The sequence below is a fragment of the Loxodonta africana genome, chromosome 18, assembly GCF_030014295.1.
Source record: "Loxodonta africana isolate mLoxAfr1 chromosome 18, mLoxAfr1.hap2, whole genome shotgun sequence".
NCBI classification, from domain to species: Eukaryota; Metazoa; Chordata; class Mammalia; order Proboscidea; family Elephantidae; genus Loxodonta; species Loxodonta africana.
The window spans coordinates 1,802,302-1,823,724 of NC_087359.1; the positions used below are offsets into that span (position 1 = coordinate 1,802,302).

Consider the following 21,423-nt stretch of genomic DNA (forward strand, 5'->3'; position numbering starts at 1 on the left):
GTTACACTGAAAGCATTTGAAAATCTACAAAAGAATAAAATCTTACTAATTTTCACAATATGATTCAAGAGAGAATAGTTCAGAGAAGGTGTTGATAATGAGGAAAGAAAATTGACAAGACAGGAAGGACAATGATAATATAAGGTTTTATTCCATTTAGTTTGCAATGGAATGAATGGAAAATGAAATGGAAAAATGAAATATATTTCCATGCAAATACCTTTTTGATTATTTTAGTATATGCTGTTTTTCCACTTGAACTATAAATATCCGAAAGCTGCTATTTTTCTTTTTTCATGGAAACATAGAAATTATCAATGAGGTGTTAATATGTTTCCTCCCACCAAGGAATAAATCTTAGGTGGGATAAAAAAAGCAAGCCTTACCTTCCCAGGGGCAAACAAGAAGGCCCTGCCTAAGATTCCACTACACAAACAGCATAGAGCCATGATTATTTGCAGACCTCTCTACCATTTTTCTCAACATTTTTGATGTCTCCACAACCTCTTAAAAGCTAAATACTACAAGCCTCTATTTGAGTTTCTGCTTCCAAGACTTTGGGGTATACATGTAGCAGTGGAATTGCTGGGTCATATGGTAGTTCTATTTTTAATTTTTTATGGAACGGCCACATTGTTTTCCACAAGAGTTGTACCATTTGCATTCCCACCAGCAGTGGATAAGGATTCCAATTTTCCCACATCCTCACCAACATTCGTTATTTTGTTGTTTTGTTTTTTAACTATACTTTAGATGAAAGTTTAGAGAGCAAATTAGTTTCTCAATAAAAATTAATACGCATATTGTTTTGTGACATTGATTGCCAACCCCATGACATGTCAACACTTTCCACTTCTCTACCTTGGGTTCCCCATTACCAGCTTTCCTGTCCCCTCCTGCCTTCTCGTCCTTGCCCCTAGGCTGGTGTGTCCATTTAGTCTTGTTTTGTTTTATAAGCCCATCTAATCTTTGGCTGAAGGGTGAAGCTCAGGAGTGACCTCAGTATTGAGTTAAAAGGCTGTCCAGGGGCCATACTCTGGGAGTTTTCTGTTTTTTGATAGCCAAAAGTTGGAAACAACCTAAATGCCCAGCAACAAATGGATAAACAAAGGTACATACATACAGTGGAATACTACTCAGCTAGAAGAAGAAATGAATTCTTGATACATAATACAATATGAATGGAGCTTGAAGACATTATGCTGAGTGAAATAAGTCAAGAACAAAAGGACAAATATTGTATGATCTCACTTCTATAAAGAGACAAGAAAAGGTAAATGTGTAGAGACCATAGTTTACTAGTAGTTTCAGGGGTGAAAGAGAGGGGAAAAACGGGCATAACAGTGATGGAAAATCACAGTGATTAAGGGTAGGGTTGCACAGGCGATTATAGTAATTGTGGTCAATATATTGTACACCTGTAAGCAGTTGAATTGACAAAAGTTGTGTGATAGATATATTTACAACAAAGACCAAAAAAACAAAAAAAAAAGAGAGAGTATCTGCTGAGGCTGCTTATGTACAACCAAAAACCTCAAAGAATTTAGTTCCTTGGTCTGGAGGTTTAGGGTCATGGTTTCATGGGATATCCCAGTTAATTGGTCAAATAAGGTGTTTAATGCTTCTCTTCTACTTCCTAGCTCATTGTGTGGTGCCTAGGGTCTTAAAAGGTTGCAAGTGGCCATCCAAGGCAGAACTACTGGTCTCTGTTTGCCTGGAGCAACAAACAAAGGACAGTCAAGAATAGGAGAAGGATATGGATTGTGTGGCTATTGCCTCCGTAAACAACTACTTCCTTTGCCACGAGACCAGAAGAACTAGATGGTGCTCTGCTACCATTACTGAATATTTTGATCAAAGATTCTATAGAAGAATCTGGATAAAAAAAGGAGAAAATGCAGAACTGAATTTCAAATTCTAATGGACTCCAGACTTTCTGGAGCTATGGAGGCTGGATAAAACCCTGAAACTATTGCCCTGAGATGATTTTTAAACTTTAAACCAAAAATATCCCCTGAAGTCTTCTTAAAACCAAACACTAGTCTAGCTTAACTAGTAAAAAAAAAAAAAAAAGTCTGCCCTGAGCACTATTTTCTTTTAAAAACTATCTACATGAGATCGAAGTGACAAGAGCAACTCAAAAGATTAGATAGGAACCTTAGGGGGAAGTAATTTTATGTTAATGGAGAAGCAAAAACTCAGAAAGGGAGGGTGAGAATGGATGCACAACTTGAAGAATATAGTTAACGTCACTGAATTGTACATGTAGAACCTTGAATTGGTGTATGTTTTGCTGCATACATTCTCAACAACAAAATTAATTTTATTAAAAAAATGAATACTAAATGTAAAGATGACAACAGAGTAATAATTGACCGAAAAAGATGAACTCCTTTCTAGACTTTTTGCATCCCATATTGCAATGATGTCAATAAACTCAGTGATATCTTGTTTTTGAAAACTCTTTGGTTACTTTTATTCATGTGGTATTTCCTACCCTGGCCCCACAGATCACTGTCCTCATCTACGGTGGTGGCAGCAGGCTCCCCAGTCACCACACAATGGTATTTATATGGTTCATTCTTCATCTCGTGTCACTTACACCTAAATTTCCATGCTATTATCTTGTTTTTGACAAAGACGAAGTTATAGAATTGGACACTTTGCTTGACCTGTTAGTGATGCCACCTCATTCTGCCATCTATGAAATATATGATCAAGTCTCCGAGTTCATCATACAAATTTTAAATAAACATAATTATAAATAAAAAAATATTTTTTAAATCAAATAGTGTTGAAAGAGAGTATTTCGTGGTGGTATAGAAGAAATACACTTATAGAAGTTTGCTTTACAAAAGAGGTGCTGCCTTGTCTAATCCATGCGGGACAAGGGAGAAGAATAAAAGCAAACACAGCATAAAGAGGCCCAAGACCCTTTGTTTCTTTCTTTGATTGCTAATTTTGTGGATAAGGTATTAACCTTGAAGGACTAAAGATTTGTTATAAGCATCATGTCTAAATAGTAGAAAGAGGAGCAGTGCTCCTGAATCCTACATTTCAGTCACAAGCCTCAATCATATACAGAAACTTTCAGGTCCAACTAGTGTGTGGAGTTATTTGGCCCATAAAAATTAGCCAAGTTAGGAGGCGGGGCCGAGATGGCGGACTAGGTGGACGCTACTGCGGATCCCTCTTGCAACAAAGACTCGGAAAAACAAGTGAATCGATCACATACATAACAATCTATGAACTCTGAACAACAAACACAGATTTAGAGATGGAGAACGAACAAATACGGGGAGACTGCGATTGTTTTCAGAGCCAGGAGCCAGCGTACCAGTCAGCGGATTTTCTGGAAAAACTAGTTTCCCAGTGATGGCTCAGAGACAGCAGTCCATATCAAACCACATAAAGAAAAAGACCATGACAGCTTCTCCAACCCCCCAAACAAAAGAATCAAAATCTTTCCCAAATGAAGATACAATCCTGGAATTATCAGATACAGAATATAGAAAACTAATTTACAGAATGCTTAAAGACATCACAAATGAAATTAGGCAAACTGCAGAAAAAGCCAAGGAACACACTGATAAAACTGCTGAAGAACTCAAAAAGATTATTCAAGAACATACTGGAAAAATTAATAAGTTGCAAGAATCCACAGAGAGACAGCATGTAGAAATTCAAAAGATTAACAATAAAATTACAGAATTAGACAACGCAATAGGAAGTCAGAGGAGCAGACTCGAGCAATTAGAATGCAGACTGGGACATCTGGAGGACCAGGGAATCAACACCAACATAGCTGAAAAAAAATCAGATAAAAGAATTTAAAAAAATGAAGAAACCCTAAGAATCATGTGGGACTCTATCAAGAAGGATAACTTGCGAGTGATTGGAGTCCCAGAACAGGGAGGGGGGACAGAAAACACAGAGAAAATAGTTGAAGAACTCCTGACAGAAAACTTCCCTGACATCATGAAAGACGAAAGGATATCTATCCAGGATGCTCATCGAACCCCATTTAAGATTGATCCAAAAAGAAAAACACCAAGACATATTATCATCAAACTCGCCAAAACCAAAGACAAACAGAAAAATTTAAAAGCAGCCAGGGAGAAAAGAAAGGTTTCCTTCAAGGGAGAATCAGTAAGAATAAGTTCAGACGACTCAGCAGAAACCATGCAGGCAAGAAGGGAATGGGACGACGTATACAGAGCACTGAAGGAGAAAAACTGCCAGCCAAGGATCATATATCCAGCAAAACTCTCTCTGAACTATGAAGGCGAAATTAAGATATTTACAGATAAACACAAGTTTAGAGAATTTGCAAAAACCACACCAAGGCTACAAGAAATGCTAAAGGAGATTGTTTGGCCTGATGACCAATAATATCAGGTACCAGCACAATACAAGGTCACATAACAGAACGTCCTGATATCAACTCAAATAGGGAAAGCACAAAAACAAACAAATTAAGGTTAATTCTAATAAATAAATAAAATAATACACATAACAGGGAATCATGGAAGTCAATAGGTAAAAGATCACAATAATCAAAAAGAGGGACTAAATACAGGAGGCATTGAACTGCCAGATGGAGAGTGATACAAGGCGATATAGAACGATACAAGATAGGTTTTTACTTAGAAAAATAGGGGTAAATAATAAGGTAACCACAAAAAGGAATATCAACTCCATAACTCAAGATAAAAGCCAAGAAAAACGTAACGACTCAACTAACATAAAGTTAAACATTATGAAAATGAGGATCTCACAATTTACTAAGAAAAAGGTCTCAGCACAAAAAAGTATGTGGAAAAATGAAATGGCCAACAACACACATGAAAAGGCATCAAAATGACAGCACTAAAAACTTATTTATCTATAATTACGCTGAATGTAAATGGACTAAATGCACCAATCAAGAGACAGAGAGTCACGGACTGGATAAAGAAACACGATCCATCTATATGCTGCCTACAAGAGACACACCTTAGACTTAGAGACACAAACAAACTAAAACTCAAAGGATGGAAAAAAATATATCAAGCAAACAATAAGCAAAAAAGAAGAGGAGTAGCAATATTAGTTTCTGACAAAATAGACTTTAGACTTAAATCCACCACAAAGGATGAAGAAGGACACTATATAATGATAAAAGGGACATTTGATCAGGAAGACATAATCATATTAAATATTTATGCACCCAATGACAGGGCTGCAAGATACATAAATCAAATTTTAACAGAATTGAAAAGTGAGATAGCCACCTCCACATTTATAGTAGGAGACTTCAACACACCACTTTCGGAGAAGGACAGGACATCCAGTAAGAAGCTCAATAGAGACACGGAAGACCTACTTACAACAAGCAACCAACTTGACCTCATTGACTTATACAGAACTCTCCACCCAACTGCTGCAAAATATACTTTCTTTTCTAGTGCACATGGAACATTCTCTAGAATAGACCACATATTAGGTCATAAAACAAACCTTTGCAGAATCCAAAACATCGAAATATTACAAAGCATCTTCTCAGACCACAAGGCAATGAAGCTAGAAATCAATAACAGAAAAACTAGGGAAAAGAAATCAAATACTTGGAAAATGAACAATACCCTCCTGAAAAAAGACTGGGTTATAGAAGACATCAAGGAGGGAATAAGGAAATTCATAGAATGCAACGAGAATGAAAATACTTCCTATCAAAACCTCTGGGACACAGCAAAAGCAGTGCTCAGAGGCCAATTTATATCGATAAATGCACACATACAAAAAGAAGAAAGAGCCAAAATCAGAGAACTGTCCCGACAACTTGAACAAATAGAAAGTGAGCAACAAAAGAACCCATCAGGCACCAGAAGAAAACAAATAATAAAAATTAGAGCTGAACTAAATGAATTAGAGAACAGAAAAACAATTGAAAGAATTGATAAAGCCAAAAGTTGGTTCTTTGAAAAAATTAACAAAATTGATAAACCATTGGCTAGACTGACTAAGGAAATACAGGAAAGGAAACAAATAACCCGACTAAGAAACGAGAAGGACCACATCACAACAGAACCAAATGAAATTAAAAGAATCATTTCAGATTACTACGAAAAATTGTACTCTAACAAATTTGAAAACCTAGAAGAAATGGATGACTTCTTGGAAAAACACTACCTACCTAAACTAACACATTCAGAAGTAGAACAACTAAATAGACCCATAACAAAAAAAGAGATTGAAACGGTAATCGAAAAACTTCCAACAAAAAAAAGTCCTGGCCCGGACGGCTTCACTGCAGAGTTCTACCAAACCTTCAGAGAAGACTTAACACCACTACTACGGAAGGTATTTCAAAGCATAGAAAAAGACGGAATACTACCCAACTCATTCTATGAAGCTACCATCTCCCTGATACCAAAACCAGGTAAAGACATTACAAAAAAAGAAAATTTTAGACCTATATCCCTCATGAACATAGATGCAAAAATCCTCAACAAAATTCTAGCCAATAGAATCCAACAACACATCAAAAAAATAATTCACCCTGATCAAGTGGGATTTATACCAGGTATGCAAGGCTGGTTTAATATCAGAAAAACCATTAATGTAATCCATCACATAAATAAAACAAAAGATTAAAACCACATGATCTTATCAATTGATGCAGAAAAGGCATTTGACAAAGTTCAACACCCATTAATGATAAAAACTCTTACCAAAATAGGAATTGAAGGAAAATTCCTCAACATAATAAAGGGCATCTATGCAAAGCCAACAGCCAAGATCACTCTAAATGGAGAGAACCTGAAAGCATTTCCCTTGAGAACGGGAACCAGACAAGGATGCCCTTTATCACCGCTCTTATTCAACATCGTACTTGAAGTCCTAGCCAGGGCAATTAGGCTAGACAAAGAAATAAAGGGTATCCGGATTGGAAGGAGGAAGTAAAGCTATCACTATTTGCCGATGACATGATCATATACACAGAAAACCCTAAGGAATCCTCCAGAAAACTACTGAAACTAATAGAAGAGTTTGGAAGAGTCTCAGGTTATAAAATAAACATACAAAAATCACTTGGTTTCCTCTACATCAACAAAAAGAACACCGAAGAGGAAATAACCAAATCAATACCATTCACAGTAGCCCCCAAGAAGATAAAATACTTAGGAATAAATCTTACCAGGGATGTAAAAGACCTATACAAAGAAAACTACAAAGCTCTACTATAAGAAATTCAAAAGGACATACTCAAGTGGAAAAATATACCCTGCTCATGGATAGGAAGACTTAACATAGTAAAAATGTCTATTCTACCAAAAGCCATCTATACATATCATGCACTTCTGATCCAAATTCCAATGTCATATTTTAAGGGGATAGAGAAACAAATCACCAATTTCATATGGAAGGGAAAGAAGCCCTGGATAAGCAAAGCATTACTGAAAAAGAAGAAGAAAGTGGGAGGCCTCACTCTACCTGATTTCAGAAGCTATTATACAGCCACAGTAGTCAAAACAGCCTGGTACTGGTACAACAACAGACACATAGACCAATGGAACAGAATTGAGAATCCAGATATAAATCCATCCATGTATGAGCAGCTGATATTTGACAAAGGACCAGTGTCAGTCAATTGGGGAAATGATAGTCTTTTTAACAAATGGTGCTGGCATAACTGGATATCCATTTGCAAAAGAATGAAACAGGACCCATACCTCACCCCATGCACAAAAACTAACTCCAAGTGGATCAAAGACCTAAACATAAAGACTAAAACGATAAAGATCATGGAAGAAAAAATAGGGACAACCCTAGGAGCCCTAATACAGGGCATAAACAGAATACAAAACATTACCAAAAATGATGAAGAGAAACCAGATAACTGGGAGCTCCTAAAAATCAAACACCTATGCTCATCTAAAGACTTCACCAAAAGAGTAAAAAGACCACCTACAGACTGGGAAAGAATATTCAGCTATGACATCTCCGACCAGCGCCTGATCTCTAAAATCTACATGATTCTGTCAAAACTCAACCACAAAAAGACAAACAACCCAATCAAGAAGTGGGCAAAGGATATGAACACACATTTCACTAAAGAAGATATTCAGGCAGCCAACAGATACATGAGAAAATGCTCCCGATCATTAGCCATTAGAGAAATGCAAATTAAAACTACGATGAGATTCCATCTCACACCAACTAGGCTGGCATTAATCCAAAAAACACAAAATAATAAATGTTGGAGAGGCTGCGGAGAGATTGGGACTCTCATACACTGCTGGTGGGAATGTAAAATGGTACAACCACTTTGGAAATCCATCTGGCGTTATCTTAAACAGTTAGAAATAGAACTACCATACAACCCAGAAATCCCACTCCTCGGAATATACCCTAGAGATACAAGAGCCTTCACACAAACAGATATATGCACACCCATGTTTATTGCAGCTCTGTTTACAATAGCAAAAAGCTGGAAGCAACCAAGATGTCCGTCAACGGATGAATGGGTAAATAAATTGTGGTGTATTCACACAATGGAATACTACGCATCGATAAAGAACAGTGACGAATCTCTGAAACATTTCATAGGAATCTGGAAGGCATTATGCTGAGCGAAATGAGTCAGTTGCAAAAGGACAAATATTGTATAAGACCACTATTATAAGATCTTGAGAAATAGTAAAAACTGAGAAGAACACATACTTTTGTGGTTATGAAGGGGGGAGGGAAGGAGGGAGGGAGAGGGTTTTTTATTGATCAATCAGTAGATAAGAACTGCTTTGGGTGAAGGGAAAGACAACACTCAATACATGGAAGGTCAGCCCAATTGGACTGGTCTAAAAGCAAAGAGGTTTCTGGGATAAAACGAACGCTTCAAAGGTCAGCAGAGCAAGGGCGGGGGTCTGGGGAACATGGTTTGAGGGGACTTCTAAGTCAATTGGCAAAATAATTCTATTATGAAAACATTCTGCATCCCACTTTGAAAGGTGGCGTCTGGGGTCCTAAATGCTAACAAGCGGCCATCTAAGATGCATCAATTGGTCTCAACCCACCTGCAGCAAAGGAAAATGAAGAACACCAAGGTTACAGGACAACTGAGAACCCAAGAGACAGAAAGGGCCACATGAACCAGAGACCTACATCATCCTGAGACCAGAAGAACTAGTTGGTGCCCGGCCACAATCGATGACTGCCCTGTCAGGGAGCACAACAGAGAACTCCTGAGGGAGCAGGAGATCAGTGGGATGCAGACCCCAAATTTTCATAAAAAGACCATACTTAATGGTCTGACTGCAACTAGAGGAATCCCGGCGGCAATGCTCCCCAGACCTTCTGTTGGCACAGGACAGGAACCATCCCCGAAGACAACTCATCAGACATGAAAGGGACTGGTCAGCGGCGGGGGGGGGGGTGGGGGGTAGGGGAGAGAGATGCTGATGAAGAGTGAGCTAATTAAATCAGGTGGACACTGGAGAGTGTGTTGGCAACTCTTGACTGGAGGGGGGATGGGAAGATAGAGAGAGAGGGAAGCTGGCAAAATTGGCACGAAACGAGAGACTGAAAGGACTGACTCTAGGGGGAGAGCAAGTGGGAGAAGGGAGTAAGATGTATGTAAACTTGCATGTGACAGACTGATTGGATTTGTAAATGTTCACTTGAAGCTTAATAAAAGTTAATTAAAAAAAAAAAATTAGCCAAGTTAGCACCTTTATCCATTTATGTATTGTCAAATGTTTTCTTTGCCTCATCTTTCCTAATTTCATAAGTCATCAGTATCTCTGAATAAATAGGAACCTTAAGAAAGCATCACTATTCATCATACTAAAATCTGCAATTTCGTGAACAATTACTAGTGACTTAGCCAATATTTCCATGTATCATTTAATATAACAACACTAGGTATTATTATAAAGTTAATATTTTTACCTTTTTTTATATTTATATGCAGAAACAAGAACCTAATTAAAGAATGTTGGGATTTTTCTTACATGTCTAGATACTAATATCTGGTTTCACTCTTACACACACACACACACATTTCCATTATCTTCTAAGCCAGTCATTGATTCAGAGATAACTTATGGCAGCCTGAACATATTTGATTTAGTATTATAATTATTATGTCATCACCGTCATCGTCATCTTCTTCTTGACTACCAGTCCCTGAGCCAAATCTGTGTTCAGCTGAGAGTGACAACTCAGGTAGGCAATATGACATAGTGGTTAAGAGCACAGACTTTGCTCTAAGATGAACTATTTACAAAGAATGCCAAAAAGAACTGTAGGCTTTAAAAGCTTTGAGTCTTGGACAAGCTACTTAATTTTCTGAATTTCAGTTTCATTATCTAGTCCAATAAAAATCAAAATGCCTGATTAATGGGATTGTTATGCATATTAGGAGTAATGCATATAAAATAACTACATCACTTAATAAATACAGCAACTTTTTACTAGCTTCACAATTTGATCACGGTGTTATGGAGACTAATTTAAACACGCAAAAAAAAAAAATTTAAACACGCAAAGCAGCCTCTAAATTGGGTCTCATTGCTCTCAGCTTATCTTGTACCTGAGTACCCTTTCTGGCCCTGAGTCACATTTTTCTCTGCTATCCAGCAATGACTGAATCCTTCTTGTTGACTTGACCCCTGTTTCTCCACTCTCCTAACAAATTAACCTAGTCTGGTCTCATTAACATATTTGGAATATACATCCATGACTAAGCAGATGTATATGTATTCTAGGCCACAGTTCTCAGATGTGACAGCATCTGTGAATTTAGAATACCTCCAGTGCGTTGCCTAACATACGAGCCTATGAGATGCTGCTGCCAACGTATGCAGGAAAGACCATGAATTGTAATGTGGCACACTGCTCTTTCTTTGTTGTTGTGGCTGTTAGTTGTTAAGTTGGCTCTGACCCATATACAACAGAATGAAGCATTGCCTGGTCCTGCACCATCTTTGTGATTTTCGGTCTGCTCGAGGCTGTTATTCTGGCCGCCTTGTACTTTGAGTGCCTTCCAACCTAGAAGGCCCAACTGCAGCAGTGTATCGGACAATATTCTGTCGTGAGCTGAAGGGTTTTCACCGGTTAATTTTCAGAAGTAGATCACCAGGGCTTTCTTCCTAGTCTGTCTTAGCCTGGAAGCTTCTCTGAAACATGTTGACCACGGGCGACCCTGCTGGTATCTGAAATACCGGTGGCATAGCTTCCAACACATAGCAACATTCCAGAAGGGATTTAACTTAGCTTAGAGTAATACACAAAACAAAAGGCTTTTTGCATGCATTCTAAAAGGAGGGCAAAAGAAAGAAAAACAAAAATGTGGACACAGCCAAGAGCAAGGCTAAAAAATGCAGAATATAATGACCTGATGGGTCACGCATGCGGCTCGATTCTCCTGGCCATGAATGAGACAAGGCAACATAGATGATTCGTAAGTACCAGCGGCAGCAGTAATAACCACAATGTAGTGAGTTCTTGTCATGTAACATGTACTATGTTAAGTTCCGCGTGTGAATACAATTGTTTATTCCTCCCAAAGACACTGAGGATGATAAAACTGAGGCGGCAAGAGACTGTAATTCGCCCAAGGACATAGCTAATAATCAGTAAAATTGGGATTTGAACCCAACTCCAACTGACTCGACAGAACACAATTTTAGTTACTATACTGAACAGCAGAGTGAAAAAATGGCTCTTTAGACAGATAAATTTAGCTTGAGTCTCAGTTGTGTCATTTGCTAAGTGAACGTGGAAAATTATACCCTTCTCTCATACTTAGTTTCTTCAAATATACTAACTACCTCATTGACTTCCTGTGATAGACTATAACAAGACAGAACCTTAGCATGGCACCTGCCATGTAAAGGGGCTCCACAGATGCTCAGTATGGACTAGTCTGTTCATACTCAAAAGATCCTTATCGACTATGCAGGGGCAAGTGCTTCTAGTCAAGTTCATGGAGGAAGGAGGTACCACTGGTCAGATGACTTGCTGAGGTAGCTTAACCTGAAGCAGAACAGACTTACTTAATATGATTTTTTTATTCTTTTGATCTCAAATCCAATGTCCTATCTGCACTGCCCATGCTTATTATCAGGCACTGTGACCTACTTTACCTGAATCTTTGACAGAAATGTTTATAAAAAATTGGTATTTGGTCCATTTGGAAGAGTCTTGTAGTATGAAAATTTAAGGGTTTGTTTTTCTGTGGTTGCCCTGCCACAGCTTGGCAATTGCAGATATCCATATTATCAGCAGTTACAGTCGTACCGTGGACTGGCATTCACTGAAGCCCTATAGTAAACCTCCACTTGGGACTCAAACACCCATTCGTCAGTGTCAGAAACAAAATTCCACGTAGGTGCCTGCCTTTCAAAACACCCCAATCCCACCAGACAATATTCTAAAGAACAAAGAAAAGTTTCATATTTAATGAAGCAATTCCATTTTTGCTTGCAGCTGTACCGTAGGACTACTGTAGACTCTGGCTGCACTGCTGCACTTTCTGAAAATCAAAATCCTAAAACAACCCGTGCATGCAAATGCTCAAACATAGAAAACATAAATGTTCCTTTTCCTCTTGCTGACTGCATGGAATGGGGTTGACTTTCAATCGAGCATAATAGTTAAACTGAGAATTAGTTATGTAATATGTCTCTGTATTATGCATTCGGTAAGCCACTGCACCCAGAGCTCAATCAATGAAAGAGAAGGTATCTTTAATTGCGAAAAGGCTCAGTAAACAATAAAAGACATTTCAGAATCCTTAAGGACAACAGTATAAGAACTCCAAATGTGTGCCATCATTCTTCCCAGATTATTTCTTAAGGATAATATGGAGAAGTAAGAAAACAGTAGAATAAAAAGACAGACTGAAGGGGAGGTAGAAAACCACTGCATGTGAAGCACCAGCAATCATCAAAATATGAATGCTTCCTTAGGCTCCATAAAACATGTATGCAGGAAGAGATGCAGGTTTAAAAAAAAAAAAGGATTTTAATCACTATCATAAAAACAAAAAAACCCAAACCCATTGCCGTCGAGTCGAATCCAACTCATAGTGACCCTCCAGGACAGTGCAGAACTGCCCCATAGGGTTTCCAAGGAACAGCTGGTGGATTTGAACTGCCTACTTTTTGGTTAGCAGCCATAGCTCTCAACCACTGTGCCATCAGTGTTCTTTTATGTTCTTTCAGGTTCTTTCTATTGTATCAGTTAGGAACGATTTTGGCTGCAAGTGACAGAAAGATCCAAATGCGGCTCAAACAGATACAGAGTTATTTACGTCATCCAAGAGTATCAGGCGACTGTCCAGGGTGGTTGCAGCTGTTCAGCATGTCACAGGGACCCAAAGTAATCTAGGTCTTTGTTTCATCATCCTTAGCATGTCGTCTTCATATTCATCATGACAAAAAAGTGTCTTTTTATACCAGAAGGCATGAGAAGGGACCTACCAACTGAATCTGTCTTTTTTTAAGAAGACATCTTTCCACTGACTTTGTACTAGTGCAGTTCTCCTGAAAGTGAGTTTGAGAGAAAGGCTCGTATGCAGTGATTTATTTGGGAATGTGATCCCAGGGAGCAGGTGTGACGAATGAGGCAAGTGAGGAAAAGAGGGAAAGCCAGCACATGGACATATTCTTGAGTTGGTGTCACCATAGGTGACTTGTACCTTCTGAGGAGCCTTCCCAATGCCTCTCAGAACCATGCACCTGGCATGCAAAATGAGGAAGCTTTTATCCATGAGCTCCCTGACCCATCAGTAACAGGGGCACCATGCGTGTTAACACTCCTAGATCATGAGGTTGGGCCACTCGTGCAGCAGTATTGGGGAAGCTGGTGTTCCAGGTTGGAGGCAGAAGCTATCAGGTTGCTGTTGGTGCCTGTGTGGAACTGGTGGCCACAGAACAGCTGGAATAGGAGGAAGGCTGAGAGAAGATGAAACAGTGTCCACAAGGGAATCTGTGCCGATTTCATTGGCCAGCTCTGTAGCAGCATGAGATGGGGTGGGGGGGGGAGATGAGTGTTTTCAGTTGGGCACAATATAGCCCTGAAGGAAAGCAGAAGAATGGAGATCAGGGTGGCCTGTTTCCTTGTTTGAGCAGGCACCACACCACAGCCCCATGGCCATACAGACCAAAAGGCATGTGCCTGTGTGCAGATGACCTTGCTCCAGGCCAGGGGTTGGGTATTGGAGGGGATGGGTGGTGGGAGCCAGGACTTTCATCTTTACTCCAGCAGGAAGGCCTCCCCTTCTGTGAGGGACTGCGGTCAAGAGCGCCAACCCCAGCCCACACTGGAGGCTGAGTGAAAGAGGCATAAGCTATCTCTACGTCAACCACACACTTTCCCGTATTAGATTTCTTTTTTTTCTTTTCACAGAAGACATCAGCCACCCACAGGAAACCAAGAAATACCCACCATAGCTAAAGCCCAGTAGTTTGCCTTCACCTGTATCTCACTCTAAAAAAGGCACACTTTCACTTGCTTCCAGTCACATTTTCTTCAGTTATATTTTTAAACAGAATTCTTTTGACAAGTATCTTGTAATATGTTTTTGATGTGATACAAAGCTCAAAGATGGACACTTTTGCTTAAACCTGAAAAAACCAAACCCCTTGCCGTCAAGTTGATTCCGACTCAAGTGACCCTATGGGACATAGGGTTTTCAAGGCTGTAAATTTTAAGAACAGACTGCCACATCTTTCTTCCTCAGAGCAGCTGGGGGGTTCAAACCATCGACCTTTTGGTTAGCAGCGAAACACTTAACCTCTGCACCACCAGGGCTCCTTCTGTTCAAGGGACCTTATTTTATAATTTTTACTGTTGCAACTCACATGATACTTCAGAGAGTTGGAGATTTCCACTTCTTTGCCAATGTATTTGGAAATATCTGTAGGAGTTTCTCCACTGATTTCATAACGTTAAAAGCTAGGTGTCTTCAATTCTCCAGGCACCTGAACTTGCCATTTGTGTTAAAATGTTCACAGACCACAAGGTAAGTTCTAGCTGACACTGGAGAAAATATTATAAAGAAGTAAGTAGTGCTTAAAAACCAAATTTGGATGACATTTCTTTCTTTGTGTCTGGGCTATTTTTTAGAGGGCTTTACTTAATATTCAGTAATTTTTGTTGCATTTTGAAAATGTCTTTGTAAAGGAGAGGGTTTACTTCATTTGCATTTTCCTAATCTTACTGGCAGGTGTTATTTGTAAAACCGGTGCTATTGCAAATCAGGTTTATTTGCATGGATCACGAGAATAGTATATGCTCTTCTGCGAATTCATACACAGTACTTTACCTATTTTTATTAATCAACATTAAAGAAGAAATGTGCTTTCATGATATTTTGTAAATATTTGGGGTATTTTGTGAGTAAAGTACTAGGTGAACTCTCATTTGACTAATCCTTAAATTCAAATAAAATCAGTCATTGACTACGAAAAATTGAGTGTATTTTCCACTTATCAGCTAGTTTTGGTATGAACAGTAGAGCAAAGCATCAAGCATCAGCCTTACATCTGAATAAGGTACATATTAAAACAGCAGGGCATTTCTCAGGGTGCTTTCCCTCCTGCTGCCAGCTCTCATCTGTTCCTAAGTCATTTCACACCCTGGGTTCTGAAAACACAGATAAGAAGAGTGCTCAGTGCTGCCAAACACAACAAAGAGAACTGGAACAGACTTGGGCACAGGCCTGCACACACCACAGATAATCCCATTTCCCTCCCGCAGCTTTCCCAGCCCTCCTTTGGGGTGTCTATGCACCCCAGGGAGCTCCAGGGGTCCACAGCCAGAAAGGCAGGTATCTCAGAGGCTGAGAAGCCCAAATAATCTACCGGAACCTGCTGGCCATGTCAAGGTTCCCCAGGACAGCAAGTGGTCCTGAAGCAGGAGCTACAATCTTCAAGGCTGACCAGCACCTCAGCACCACAGTCTGAACGAAACTGCATCTAAGACTGAAGAACAGCACAGGCCCCAAAAACTAAAACAACTCTTTACACATCAGAACTCATTTTCATAACATACAAAAGAAACCATAGAGCTTCATGAGTCAGAGTTTACAAACTGAGGCTCTGGGAAAGTCTATAGAGGAAAATTATGCTCCTTCTGGACAATAGGTCCCTGGGTGGAGTGAAGGCTTTGTGCTTGACTACTAACTTAAAGGTTAGCAGTTTGAACCCACCCAGTGGTACCACAGAAGAAAGACCTGGCAATCTGCTTCTGTAAAATTAATCCATTGCTGTTAAGTTGATTCTGACTCCTGGCAATTCTGTGTTAGAGCGAACTGCTCTGTAGGGTTTTCTTGGTTGTAATCTTTATGAAAGTAGATCATCAGGCTTTTCTTCTGTAAAGTTATAGCCAAGAAAACCTGATGGAGCAGTTTTATTCTGTAACACATGGCAACGCCTTAGCTGGAACTGACTCAACAGCAAAGGGTTTGGTTTTCTGAGTTTTTCTAAACAGTATTCCAAAACATTCGAAATTTCTGATGAGGGTGAGTTTAACTTAGGGAAAGTAAAGAGATGTGGTGGAAAGAAAGAAATCTGGGGGTGAAATTAACCTGGATTCAAACGCAGACTCTTTAATTTATTCTGCTCAAGTCTTCTTCACCTGGCAGACATAGGTGAGTAAAGACTTAAAATGAGTCAGAGCCTCCTTCATAGAACCATGATCTGGCAGGTGAAATACACAACAGGACCAGTGATGCTGCCAGGGCAACCTCAGTGTCACAAGTCAGATCACGGTGAGCACACCCAGAAGCAACGAACTTGGTCCAGGATGTTCGGAAAGGCTTCCCTGTTACACCACATGGAATGGAAAATGTCAAGGTGAGAAAACATACGTGGAATGTCCCTGTCACAGGGAACCAGAAGGTTTAGCAGCTGAAGGTGGCTCACCATCCCTGAACGGCTGGTTTGTGCAGTGTGGGTGGGCCGTGGCAGGGGGGATGGATGGATGAGAAGTCGACTGAGCCAAGTCTGGACTCTTCCCTAAGGGCAATGGAAAGGCACTGAAAATCTGAAACACAAAGTGGCCTGATCAGTTTTTACAAAGAGTTTACTTTTACTGACCGCAGAGGAAGAAGAGACTGGAAAAAATAACCCATGTAGCAGGAAGTCAGGTATGAGCCCTGTGGGAAAGCTCAGGAAATAATCTGTACCTGAAGAAAGGTGAGAGCAATGAGGGTGCAGAGAGACGCTCAGACGGGAAGTATTCAGAAAGTAATGCTTGTGGGATTTGGAGCCCCGCTGGTGTGGTGGTTAAGAACTCTGCTGCTAACCAAAAGGTAGGCAGTTCAAATCCACCAGCTGCTCCTTGGAAACCCTATGGGACAGTTCTATTCTCTCACAGGGTCACTATGAGCCAGAATCCACTTGATGGCAACGTTTTGGTTTGACTCATGGGATTTAGTAATTGAATGGAATGTGGCAGGACTGCAGAAAAGGGAAGAGAAAGAAAGCCTATTCCTGGAGAGTGGTGCTAGTCCATGGGACTAGGTTTGGCGAAGAGGTCTGTGAAGACTGCTGTTTCGGTTTGGGAGATGTCGAGTATGAAACATCGAAGCAAAGGTGTCCAGCAGGAAACTGGATGTATCTAACCAGAGCTCAGAAGAGTTGTGGGGGAGAGAGCGCTATTTTTGGAGTCTCCAGGATAAGGTTGGTAACTGATGGCATAGACATGCAGGAGGCCACCTAGGGAGGATATGTAGATTAAGTAAAGAAGGAAACACCAAGCCTAAGAAGCATGCACGTCCACATCTAAGAGCGGGCAGAGGAGTCACCAAAGGAGGTTGAGAAGGGCACCAGAGCTCCTGTTTTGTTCTTGCTGCACTCTCAGAACACAGCAAAGCCCTGTTACAAAATGGACATGGACTTTCGTGGTGTGAATGAGCTAACGAGGAGCACCTAATATTGCATAAGTCAGGAGAAGAGAGTGTTTCAAGAAGAAGAGTGTTCTCAGGAGAACCTAAAGTCATGTTTACCTGCTGAGGGCATGCCCCTGGCCAAGAGCTATTATGTGTATCATTTCATAGGCAAGAGCAATGTCCTGTCCACAACTGGGAAAATAGTAAGAGCCTTCTACTTGCTCACTCCAGCACTACAGCAGCTGACTTATCCCAGAAGAGACTTAAAATAACCTCACTCACAACCCCCCACCATCTTTTCTATCTCCTATGGTGCCTAAACCTATCCTTGTGGGTTCCATTAGCACTTTGCCTCTGTCTACAGTCTATTAGAATTCACTCACCCTTAGTCCCCACCACCCACCGAGCTCCATGGGCCATGCCAAAAGCCTCTACTACAACAGACTCTACCTATACTCTGTAGGCACTTAAAACTAATGCTGGTTATTACTAATTTCTTTCTTTCTTTGAGGAAAAAGAGCAATTGTTTATTAAGGAAAAATTACCTATGTCTGATATGAACACTTTGGGTTGAAACATGCCTTCTTTCAAACAACAAACAATTCTAACGCAAACTCCTAAGGGTGGATTCAAGCTGCATCCTGAGAGCCACTCTTTGGAGAAGGGTGATCATTCAACTTCCCAGGCAAACAGCCGGTCATTTTTTGTAAACACTGTCAAATGCTAGAAATGCAGACTTAAAAACTACCATCACAGAAGGCTTTGTAACAGAAAAGATTAAGAAGTGGAAGCAGACGCCGCCTTGAACAGTCCAGACAAGGCTGTGAAGGCCGTTGCCAGCAGTTTCTCCCACCAGGCCCTTCTCCCAGCACTACCCCCAGCTGAGCTAACGGGTCTCCGCAGCCCTTGGCTCTTCAGTTACCAGTGAACCCACTGGGACCTCTGGGCCAGCCGATTGTGAGAGGAAGCGTGGGCTCTGCTGCGGGAGGGAGCAGCGAGGGGGGCACTACTTGTGGCTCAGGGTCTGGAAGATCCTGGAGATCTGCAGCATGACAGGCCTCTTTCGAGGTCACTCATCCACGGTGTGCCATTGAGCGAGTTCTCCAGCACGTCTTCAAACGCTAGTACTGTTTTAAGGTCGGTCAGCCCAAACGCACCACGGGGTTGCCCAGGATGGCTGGGAAGAGGGGCTGCGGGTCCCTGTGCCTGTCCAGCTTCGGGGGGAGGGCTTCCGGTCTCCCAGCAGCCACTCGCGCAGGCAGCCTTCTGCGGGTTGTTCACTCGGAGGGCGGCGATCACCTCCTTCTCATCGAACCCATCTCCATTAGGGAAACAAGGCCTGTGCATCTGCCGGGAATTCCCTTTTCCTTCCCATCTTCTTGAAGACCTCTGTTGGATCAGCTCTGGCCTCCGCTCCGCACTCGTCCCAGCGGGCTCTTGTGTTTGTGCCGCGTCTTCCGCGTGCACCGGAAGCTACTCTGCTGCCGGAGTCGTCCGCTCGCTCCTCCTCGTCGTCATCCAGCATGGCGTTTGCCTTCTTAAATAATTCACTGGCATCGGGGTTCAGCACAGGCAATTTCTGTGCCACCTCCATGAAAGCCACCAACATTTTCCGGAGTTCCGTCTGGAAGTCTCGCGTGTTGGTCTGCACCACGGCCCGGTCTGTGTCGTAGGAGGGCGGGTTGGCTGCTGCTCGGGAAATAGCTCGCTCTGGCGCTTTCGGGTCTTCTTTCTTCCTCAGACACATCAGCCATCTGCGGAAGTGGCACTGGGACCTGCTTTTTTTTTTTTTTTTTAAATAAATAATAAGACATCTTTATGTGAAACGCCCTCTTCTAAGATGGCTTTGGTATCATCCAGCACCCTCTCCGGACCAGCAGGGACTAATTTATGATGCGTTACACTCTTCCGGTCTTCTAGGTTCCCATGTGCACAGCGCTTGAGCCAGCGCTCCTCGCGGTTCACTGAGATGTCCTCGATCGCCTCCTCCAGCCGCTCGGCGCGAAGATGTTCTCCACGCACTAACATCATGCCGCCGCCGCCTCGGGGCCTACACCTGCCGCCCCTGCCGTGAGGTCGCCGGAGCAGGTGAGGCGGCGGCGGCCAGCGAGAGAGCGGGCGGGCGGCCTGGCCCCATCCCCGACCTCCCCACCCCGCCCCAGCTCGCCTCGGCCAGGTCGCTCGTGACTAGACGCGACCTAAGCGGTCGCCTAGCTCCCGCCACCTATTACTGATTTCTGTGCATTTGTTTTTATTTTCTATTAAACTATATTATGAAGCCCTGTGGGCAAAGACCTTTAAATGGTTATTCTGCATCCGTAAGGCTTACAACAATGCCTAGAGAACATCAGGCTTTAACAGGTGTTGGCTGACCAGACCCTCTGTCCTCATTGACATTGGGCTATATAATCGGTCACAGACAGAACATTGGCACATTAGGCATGTCTGAGTGCTTATGTTTCTCATCCGTCAGGAATGCCAGAGTTAGAAAAAAAAAGCTAAGTTTTTATTAGAAATACTTAAGGTGAAGAAAAAATATATTAACTAATCTGATTGAAAATCACAACTATTTTTGTAAACATGTGTTTCTAACACCACTTATTTTACTGTTCTTTTAGTAAATTTAGCTACAAGATAAAAGTAGTACTTCCAGAACATAGAGTTTCTAAGAAAGCCCTCAAGGGCAAAGTGTCCTCCTTTCTTCCAGAGAGCATCTCCCCATGTTTCATCTCTGAAGGACAGGAACACTTCCCACCTCAGGCTTCTGAAGCTCTACAGCCCATTAGTACCTGAGTTGTCATAATATCAGCATTACCAAGTGCTCCCAGGTGTGAATTGTAAGTCCTAGCACAGAGGGGACAACTGAAGAACATTTTGATTGAGGATAGAGCCCAATTTTCTTTAACAATACACTGCACAATATTTTGCTCTTTTTTTTGTAGATGATATTAAATATTCACACAATCAACAGGCAAATATTCAACATAGGTAAAACATAGATCTTATAAGTGTAAGCAGACTTCATTAATATTGGCTTTTATTTTTTAAAAAATAATAATTCTTTAGCTTTAAATGTGACCACTATTGTGAAAATGTTGGAGTTTGGGTTTTAGCTCATTTACGAATTATGTTGTTGTTAGTTGCCATTGAGTCAGCTCTGACTCACAGTGACCCTATGATTAACAGAATGAAATATTGCCCAGTCCATTGCACAGTGTTTTGCTGTTTTCTATAAAGTTTTCATTGGCTAATTCTCTCGGCAGTAGATTGCCAAGTGTCTTAGTTATTGAGTGCTGCTATAATGGAAATACAAGTGGATGGCTTTAACAAAGAGAAAATTATTCTCTCACAGTTTAGGACGCTAGAAGTCTGAATACAGGGTGTCAGCTCCGGGAAAAGGCTTTCTCTGTGTGTTGGTGGGCTGTGGGGGAAGGTCCTTGTTATCAATCTTCCCGTAGTCTAGGAGCTTCTCAGTGCAGGGACCCTGGGTTCAGAGGACATGCTCTCCTCCTGGCTTGGTGGAAATGAAGTCCCTCTTTCCT

General features: G+C 41.2%; 1 pseudogene; it reads right to left on the reverse strand.

Moving 5' to 3' along the window:
• Nucleotides 1-9,443: 9,443 nt before the first annotated feature.
• On the reverse strand, nucleotides 9,444-19,964 carry LOC135228049 (ubiquitin-associated domain-containing protein 1-like; annotated as a pseudogene).
• Between the last annotated feature and the right edge of the window lie 1,459 nt (nucleotides 19,965-21,423).